Source organism: Ixodes scapularis, unplaced genomic scaffold (assembly GCF_016920785.2).
Source record: "Ixodes scapularis isolate PalLabHiFi unplaced genomic scaffold, ASM1692078v2 PGA_scaffold2__306_contigs__length_199485367, whole genome shotgun sequence".
In the NCBI taxonomy this organism is placed as follows: Eukaryota; Metazoa; Arthropoda; class Arachnida; order Ixodida; family Ixodidae; genus Ixodes; species Ixodes scapularis.
In genome coordinates this window covers 198,997,098-199,006,650 of record NW_024609857.1, presented here as the reverse complement: position 1 = coordinate 199,006,650, position 9,553 = coordinate 198,997,098, and the positions used below count along the sequence as shown (strand labels likewise).

At 47.4% G+C, this 9,553-nt stretch overlaps 1 protein-coding gene across 1 annotated transcript in view; it reads left to right on the top strand.

The window, feature by feature from the left end:
- Window positions 1-7,583: 7,583 nt before the first annotated feature.
- LOC8041177 (sarcoplasmic calcium-binding protein 1) overlaps window positions 7,584-9,553 on the top strand; it is a 308,124-nt gene continuing 306,154 nt past the window's right edge. Inside the window, exon 1 of the mRNA XM_040500478.2 lies at window positions 7,584-7,657. The gene's annotated coding sequence lies outside the window, so the exon portion shown is untranslated. The remainder of the gene's footprint in view (window positions 7,658-9,553) is intronic.

The window sequence follows — 9,553 nt, the reverse complement described above, 5'->3', positions numbered from 1 at the left end:
AGATGTTGCGTGAAGAGCTGGCTCACATGTCCTGCATCCGAAAAAAAGGGGCATTGTGCGACAGAGTTTCCGAAAGATCAACGGGATCGGGACCAATGGCTGGCTGCAATTCCTATAGAACATATACGGGCACCTCGGAAAGCGGACGCTACCTGATTTATATGCTCCTTGCATTTTGTGGAAAGTGATTACATTGAGTTCGCAGGTGTCAAAAAGGAAATCCCATACCATTTAATTCAGCGAAGTGTCGTCCACAACATTTGTTTTCCCACTGAGCTACTGGGGCCTCCCTTAACTGGTGGATCTCTTTCCTTAGTAGTAATACAGCCGGTAAACTGTAAGTTGTAAAGTTTGCTGCCGATTTTCCTCTAGCAAAAACACTCCCGGGTCGAAGTCGGGAAGCACCACGCATTAGCGACATTCGCACCTAGTAAAGAAATTGTACGCGTGCATATTCAACTCGAAGTAGACACGTCGTGCTTGACGTTTGCGCGAGCGATGTCTTCAGCCACGAGAAGGGAGCGACGGCTCGGCGACGTCTTCGTGCAAATCGGCTTGGTGGTCGGGCGTGTCGTACGGGATGAATACCAATTCTTTTGATCAGTCCCGAATTTCTCTTTTAAAAGTAGACATAATTCGAAGGTACCGCGAACGACATTTCTGAAATAGAGGTCCCACGCCCGTCGTCCGCTGCCATCGCCGTTTCCGCGAGTCCCACGATACGCGAAACGACGAACGCACAGAATGCTTCCGGTTGTCTGTGGAACTTTTTTTTCAATCAACGTATTTGCAGCTTTTTAGAAGCCACGAAAAATGGGTTTCATATTTTTTTCTATTTTTAATATTGAGTGTGTGCCTTCAGTGACCCACGACTTTGATTAAATTTGGCGGTCGCATCGATACCTCAGAAAACGGCCCGTGACCGCGGAAAAGAGAGTGAGCGAGACTCGAACCGGCTAGAGTTCCTGTATATGCTACCTACGGTAGCAGAGTTGCGCATTCAGCCTCGGCGCGTGGCCGTAGCGCCGGCTTTCCCGCACGTGAGGAGCAAAGCTGGATGCTTTGCTCCTCACGTGACTAAATTTGGCGAATAGCGGCGCCGCGCGCGCCGCCGCGCATGGAGAACAGGAGAGGAGGAAAAGGAGGCGGAAAGCGGGGGAACATACGCCGGGGCAAGAGAAACGCCGGCGGAGCGACCGTAAAGGTGGCTTTCTTGCACGCCACCGGATGCTTTGCTCCTCACGTGATGGATCTCGGCGAATAGCGGCGTGGCGGCGCGGGGAAAACAAATGCGCAACTCTGGCTCCCGTAGGGAGCCTATACAGGAACTCTAGAACCGGCCAGTTCTTGATCGGCGGTTTTCGGGCGGAAAGAAACCGAATTTCGAGCCGCAAATTCTGTTCTGGGTAGTTGAGCTCTCATATGTCACGTACAACTAAAAACCTCGACGAGCATAAATACCCTGTCAGTGTCCCTTTAAGACCTACATTGAGAAATTAAATCCTAAATAGAGGTTAGTTTCGGTTTCGCTCCACAATTAAAACGCGCATCCTTGGGTAAATATTACGCTAAGCACCGTTCATATTTTCAGGGTAAAAAGGTGACCTGCGCTCATAACACCCTCGCTTTCTCGTATTACCAGAAATAATTTGTGTCGCTCAGTGAAGCCAGCACACTAGACAAGCTCAACAGCGGCACGCATCTCCGACCCTCACTATAACCGCCCGAAAATGAGTGGCGTCACCTGTAGTTAGTTGGAGTCGCGAAGAGAATCCCGTTCGCAGTAACCGCCGGCCAACGCGATTGGGCACGTGCGCTCGTCGACGCTACGACGCGCGACGCCGACAAGTGGAGAGCGATGAAGACGAGCCGGGACGGGCCGCCGCGGTTCGAGCAGACTTGGAAGCAATCCGTTACCGGTAACGGAATTACTTATAATTAATTACTTTTTGAGTAATTTTGTAATTAGTCCGTTACTTTTCTAGAAATGTAATTTCTAATGTAATTCCATTACTTTTTAGTAGCGGATTACCACAAGTTACTCGTAGCATTCTTCTGTTAATTCGATTTTTTTTTTTTTGCAATCTTTCAAGCATAATTGTGAAACTATGATTTTTGAGTAGCGCCACCGAGTTGGGGCGGAAAGGGGAAAAAGGGGGGGGGGGGGGGGGGGGGAGGCACATAGACTCAAGCCAAATGCTTGTGACGGGATCTCGGTAAAGAAAAAAAGAAGGTGGAAAGGGTGACACAGAGGGGGGAGTGGGCTCTGCTATCCCCCTAGCACGATAATAAGAGGAGGGCCCCGACAAAAGTAGGCAAAGAAAGAAAACGGGAGTTTTCACACAGCTAGAGAGGTTTCTTAAGACAACCGAAGGGTCGCTTACACGATGCAAAAACGCCGCGTTTCGGTCGCTTGTTCTCAGAGAGAGAGGCCCCTTCTGAGCCTCGGGCGCTTGATTCGGAGTGGGGCGAAAGAAGAATAGAAGAGTAATGGCCCATGCAAATGTCATATGACACGGATGCTCCCAAACTGGAACTGTGGGGTGGGTCTGCTGCGTCTGCTCTTTCTTTTTGCTAAGATCATTATCAGGAAGTTTGTGCAATCCAGTCTTAGCCCGCGCTCAGATTTCAGAAGCGGAAGGACGTGTAAAAAGACATAAGCAACACCCTGAGAACATGCTCGAAGTTCAACTAATAGCTTCCTTTCGCGTCTTTTTCTTTAAATAAAAACAATAGCCACTACAACTTCGTGTGGACGGGGGACGGTGGGGAGTCAGTCTCCCCTCCTATTTTTGCTTCTTTGCGTTTTGTGCGGGGGAGGAATCGAAGTCGCTGTGTGTTCCAAATACGGGGCTTTACGGGACAAAAGGCCAGATGCCGTCCAGTTCCAAGAACGATTTTAGAACTCCGGTGCCTTCTGACGTTTTTACGTGACATTTTTCTTATATTTTCTTGTAACACGGCAAATAAAGCATGTCGTTTCCTTCCCGTGATGGAGACTCGACTTTTACAGCTTTCTGGTCCAGTAGAGACAGAGCTAGAGACAAACACCAGAGCCCTAGTTCAGCCTACAAGCGAACCTAGTGTCGTCTTGGAGAACGATACTCACAATAGTCACCACATCAGTTGATGAGTTTTCTGCGAAATTTTTCCGTTTCTCTTGCTTAGCTTCGTTTTGTTTCGTTTTGTTTTTGTGTTTTTTTTTGCAAGAACCTCGCGTTCTCATCGTCTTAGTAGGGTGTAGCCCTTGTGAAATACCGTCTTTCTCTTAAAGGGGCACTTAAGTGGTTTTTGAGTTCGTGTTTTGATGATGACAGCTGAATTTAGACGGCCTAAGTATCCCGAAAAACCAAAAAGTATAGTCATACCGTGATTATTTCTTTAATAAAAATGTAATTGAAGGCCGCCAAACCTCGGACCCATCCGAAAACGAAACCACTCTGATTGGTCGTCGCACGCTTATCAAAAGGATCCCGGGCCAATGACGTTGGACGACGTTCCGTCGCGCAGTGATCCCGAGGTAGCCGCACCGGCCGAACCTCTTTGTCATTCGAGCTTCGATCATGGCGGAGTTCACGACGCTCGAGGACCTGACGCCGTTAGAGGTTGACATTCTTCGGCGGACAGCCGACCTGGGGATGATTTCCTCTGACGCCACTCCGACGTGCGATGTGGACGATAGCAGCGCTTCGGAGTCATGTTCGGGTTCCGAGGACGACGAAACGCAGACCTTTTCGGGCGTTCTTTGATTTCCGGTTGGGGCAAGTCGTAACCAAACCAACGTTTGACATCGCAGCGTTACCTCTGGTACGTGATGTCAAACGATGTCGCCACGTTGACTTTCGGCTCGGGAGGACGGGGGGAAGGCTGGTTCAGACATGTGCAACGAGCGCGTACCTACGACTGCGTCCGTAGCAACCGGAACGACCGCTCTGCGCCGCGCGTACACACACCTGCAACCACTACAAGCGCAGCGGGTCGTCAGCACGGCGACCGCTTCTATACGCCGCCGTCAGCTGTTTCCGCGGCCCCTCTAAAAAGGGGACGCACTGCCACTCAATGCCGTAACAGAATATAGACAGACAGGTTTCTATAGCCTAAAGCTTTATTATTATTATTTTTTTTTTGATAGGCTTGCACTGTACCCTATTTTAGGGTACAGTGGATGAAAAAAAGAAAATAAAAAGATGCAGACCGCCGTCTTGGACGATCACGACTCTAACACACGACATTGCATTAGTACAAATATCGCCACACGCCTTTTCTGCGATTATAAAAGACAATGTAATCTTAGCAGCAATATAGCAACGTAGAAATATGATTTCGTGATCAGATAGACGTTGCGAGCGTTCAGGATTGCTAACACTAATCACTTGAAAATTCGCATCCTTTATACGGTACGCGCCAATAATACCTTGAACTTGAACACACGCGTGAATTGCGCCAAATAAGAAATCCGGGCGATGTTCGAGGACACAAATGCTTAGAAAGCACCACTGTAGTCGAAGTAAACAAACACGACGACACGGGCGTTTCTGTCGTCTTGAGAGCGCCGCCACGACATCGCCGCACGCGTAGGTGGATCTTTCCTTCTAGTACGTGCTGGGTTATCATAGCGACACACGACGAAAATTCACAGTCAAGGATAGCGCTTTTACGCGGAACGATGAGCTTTCACTACGCCGTCTACGCCGACAATCACCACCGACGCCATGTTTGCGGATAGAAGGAGCCGACCGGCCTGCAACGCGCGGAGATACGTGCGCTTCCGCGCATCCCTGGGGTACGGGAAATTCACCCCCCGCGGAGGAAGGCAAGGAGAAAACGTAGTCCCTTGTTTGTGAAACGATAATCGCAGTATCGCGTATCCTAACTAAAAATATTTTACGTCTTGTGAAATTATCATGCACAACATATTTAAATGAACTGAAAATTGTTTTTAGAGCGCAGCTCTTAGGGGCCCGTTCCCGGCTTGAGCGGCGTCGCCGTCGCCGTCGCCGTCGGCGTAACCAAGGTCATCCCAAGGTCACTTGACCCCCAAGGTCATCCCAAGGTCACTTGACCCCCAAGGTCATCCCAAGGTCACGTGACCCCAAGGTCACCCCAAGGTCACGTGACCCGTCCCAAGGGTCGTGACCCCAAGGTCACGTGACACCCAAGGTCACGTGACTCCCCAAGGTCACCCCAAGGTCACGTGACCCCCAAGGTCACGTGGACACCCAAAGTCACGTGACCCCCAGGGTCACGTGACCCCCAATGACGTCATCAGTGACGTCACTTATGACGTCACCGGCATCGTCATCGTCATCACTGATGACGTCACCGGCATCCGCATCGTCATCGTCATCATCACTGATGACGTCATCAGTGACGTCACTGATGACGTCACCGGCATCCGCATCGTCATCGTCATCACCGCTGATGACGTCATCAGTGACGTCACCGATGACGTCACCGGCATCCGCATCGTCATCGTCATCATCACTGATGACGTCACCGGCATCCGCATCGTCATCGTCATCATCACTGATGACGTCATCGATATCCGCATCGTCATTGTCACTGATGACGTCATCGGCATCGGCACCGTCACGTGACTCCCCTAGGTCACGTGACCCCCACCCAAGGTCACTTGACCCCCCTCAGTACCCTTCCCTCCTCCTCCTCAAGAGCTGCGCTCTAATTCGGCGTTACAGGGAGTTGTAAACGGCTTTCACTTTTTTTTAGCGAAACTTTACAAAGACTGCCAAAATTTTCAAACATACGATAATTTTATTGGTCCTCGCAAGTACAGCAAAGAGTCGGCACGTATTTTATTCCTGCGTGATTAATAGGCGGTTCTGCCTTCTAAAACTGAAGATACTCATTCACTGACACTTCCTTAAGGCCATCGCACCAAAAAGTAGCTTCTCCAAAAACCGCTTGAGTGCCCCCTTAGCTCTCTTTTTCTCCTCCTACATATGTAGGAATGTTTTATCTATATGAACTGTTTCTTTTTCTGCCGTTAAATATGTTCTACCGAGGTCCCGCCTCTAGCTCGCTGATCCACGGCTACAAAATACGCGAGAGGTCCTAGCAGTGAGCATTCAGCATGTCTCTTGCACTGTCGCCATGACCCTCTTTAGATCCAATGTTCAAACTGAAAGGCACCGAGGGAACTGCGAATTTAGAGTTTCAGTGCCTACTCTGCCTCCCCGAAAGAAAGCTTCTTTCATCCGCGAAGTCCACCAATTCGAACCTACTGAATCACCCAAAGGTAAGCGCTTTTTAATTATTATTTTTTTTTTTTTTTTGTGGAAACCAGTGATTTAGAAACTTTAAGATTTTTGTGTAGTTCATAATTTGGCGTTTGCATCTCAATTTTACTCTCGCAACATCGCCTTTGGTTATTTTTATTTTTCAGCCCGAGTGTATCCGCTGACGTACGGCGTAAAGTACGTTCCGGACAGTTGATAAATATATTGATATTTGTTCGAGCTCAGGGGAGCCGCGGCGAGTTGCCGAGGGAGTTTACGCAAATTGTATTTTGGGATATCGGCAGTTCCTAATGCTGCTTCCAAGCGTACCATTGTGACATGAGCGATATGGGTGGCCGATGCGGTCAAATATTTGATCTTCTAAGACGTACCTTGGACGGTCACGGCCGGACTGGAAGCGCGAGAAAGAGAGCGCGCGCTCCCAGTCCGGCCGTGACTCGGTTTCCCCTTGAAGTGTGAGCTTAGCAGAAGCTACAAAAGCGAGCTGGTCCCCGGAAGCCTGATTATGTCTAGATTTTTCTAGGAGTTCGGGGAACGAGATTTAAACTTCGTTCTCCAGCCTTGGTTTGATCCAGAAATTCTTCGAAAGCTAAATAATAATAAAAAACACACAAAAAAATTATAGCGGGCTATTTATGCTTATATGATGCTCGAATAGTACGTCAAAAGTATGTGCTCAGTTTGAATAAAAGCGCAAACATAATATAAGCAACTGATCCATAACAACCATTGCAAGCAATGTTCGTAACTATAACGAACGGTCAATTTATTTTTCGTATCAGCACCAAATTCTGCGAATGCTCTTTTTATAATTTGGCACAAACTGGCAACACTGTATGCTGTCCAGGTTTTGAGGGATACTAAGTTAAGAACTCGGTGTGCAGATATTTTAATATTCCAGACCTCGTCTTGCTGTGTTACAGGGTGCAGGGTGCTGAATAAGCTAGGCTATGCATGTCATTGCATGTCAAGCATAGGGGCTTTGAGAAGACGACAAATTAAAGAAGACCCCTCGTCTAACCTGAAGGAGAGGATCGCCTTATTTTTCTTTACTGGATAATAATAGTGTATAGAGCCCAGGAATGTTTCATGGTTTCTTCGACACTGATGAAAACAAAAGTTCACGTGGCACCACAATAAATACGATTTTCCAGAAACTGGAACCGCTGCTCCTCGTAGCGTATTGCTTTCGCTTCATTTCCGAAAGAAAGACTCGAGGAGCGAGTAGGGAAATACTAGGGAAGACGCCTGGGGATAAACGACCCGTGGGGACGGTGGGACGCGCGGCGCTTGCGTGCAGCTTGATCTCGGTCGAGATTCAGTGGGTGCATTGGTGTTGCCGCGACGCCTCCTTGCTTGGCACCAGGCGAAAGCCGCTCCCTTCCATCGGCGCTCTGCAGGTGAGTTCGGACAAGCCACGCACCGGGGCGTGCACTTCATAGCGCCCTTTTATTCCTTTACGGCGATGCGGGAACGACCTGTCGGATCTTGTAGTTCCTGTCCAATTGCAACATTTGTATTAATTTTACGTTATTTTAATTTAACATATTTTCAGGCAGGCTTACCGAGAGTAAGCGAGCTGCATGCTTGAAAATATGTTAAATTTGCCGATGATACTTTTTATTTCACTCTTTTAGGCAATGGCAAGCGGTGCCCGGGTTTTTGGAATTTATTTTTCAGAACACGCGGGAATAATAGTAATAGTAATATATTAATTAAGGAATGCGGATACAGCAGAGTTCTTGTCGGACTGGTCAGAGCCAGCTAGAGCTTGTAAGACCAGGTCCAGCATTATGGCGGAAAGAAATTTTACAATGCAAAGCAATGAAAAATTAAAATTAAAAGCAAACAAATGTTAGTCCCATAATGAAACAGTGTGCAGTTATTAGCAAAGTTTAAGGCTAGTTATATCACGATGTTAGCTTGGATGAATGTGATGTGAACTCGGGTGTTCTACAGGGTTCTGTTCTGCATGGGTCTCCTGCAGTTTCGGGTAATGACCTTATCAAAGAGTCACCTGTAAAAGCCAGATTATTTGCCGACGATTGTGCAATTTATACTGAAGTAAAGTCCGTTACTGTTCACATTATGCTAAACGAATATTCGTCTCCGATCAATGAATGGCGTGTTAAGTGGCAAACTTAGACAACACAGTATGTATGACGATCACTCATAAACGACAGCCGTTAGAAGATGTGTATATGCTGCACGACAAAGCACTAAGCCGAGTGTCAGAGTTTAGATACCTTGGTCTTACCATAGCCTCGAGCCTAAGTTGGACACCGCACGCTAGCAATATAGTCGGAGAAGCTAATAAAAGGCTAGGGTAATCGGGCGCTCCCTTAACCTCGCTTCCTCAGAAACAAGACTCACAGCATAGAAGATTCTAATAAGGCCTTTATTAGAATACGCATGTGAAGTCTGGCACCCGCATGTTAAATATCGCATATCTGGAGCAAGTTCAACGGCGTGCGTTGCCTTTTTGTTTTTTCTTGCTATCGACGGCTGGACTTTGTGTCACCTCTTTAGAAAAGGGCAAATCGACCCGTCCTTCAAGTGTGGAGGAAGCAGAAGCAGGCTTCACCTTTTTTATAACATATTGGATAACTTGGTTCTAGTAAATAAGCAACAGTATACGATTGAGAGCATGTCGCGTATAACCCACAACAAGCATGCTCGCTATGTGGAAGAGTGGAAGTTTTCCAAGGACTGTTTATAGGTACTCGTTCTTTTTGCAAAAAGCGCGAAAATAGAAAAAGCTCCCGGCGCATGCTGCTGGAACTCGAGAAGAGTTTCGTTCCCTTGTTTCAGAGATTTCTGACAGCTTTTGCTTAGAGTTGTCACTTCATCGTTGTGTTGAATACGTGTTATTCACCTGCGCATTTTGAGCGCGTGTATTTTTTGTGTTGTGCAAATCCACTCCTATCTTGGTCCTGCGAAGGATCGACAGTATTTCAAATAATTTAAGTAGAAAAAATTAAAAAAAACATAAACTCGCACGCACACAACCAGATGCTCAGCGTCGGTTTGAAAAAAAAAAAAATGCTTGTCGGAGATGTGGACGAGTTGAATTCGCATCCGTATGGAAGAACATGAACTCTCTCTCACACACACACGCATAACTTCGCTGCCTAGTACGACACAGTCTTGTGAAACAAATCTTACACGCACGCTCACATACTACTCTGATACTGGCATCAAAGTTCAGAGAAGTCTTATGTAAGTAGTTATTTTTCGGTGAAAAAAACAAACAGATTCGAGTGTTCACCATAATACAATCAAACAGTACACAAACT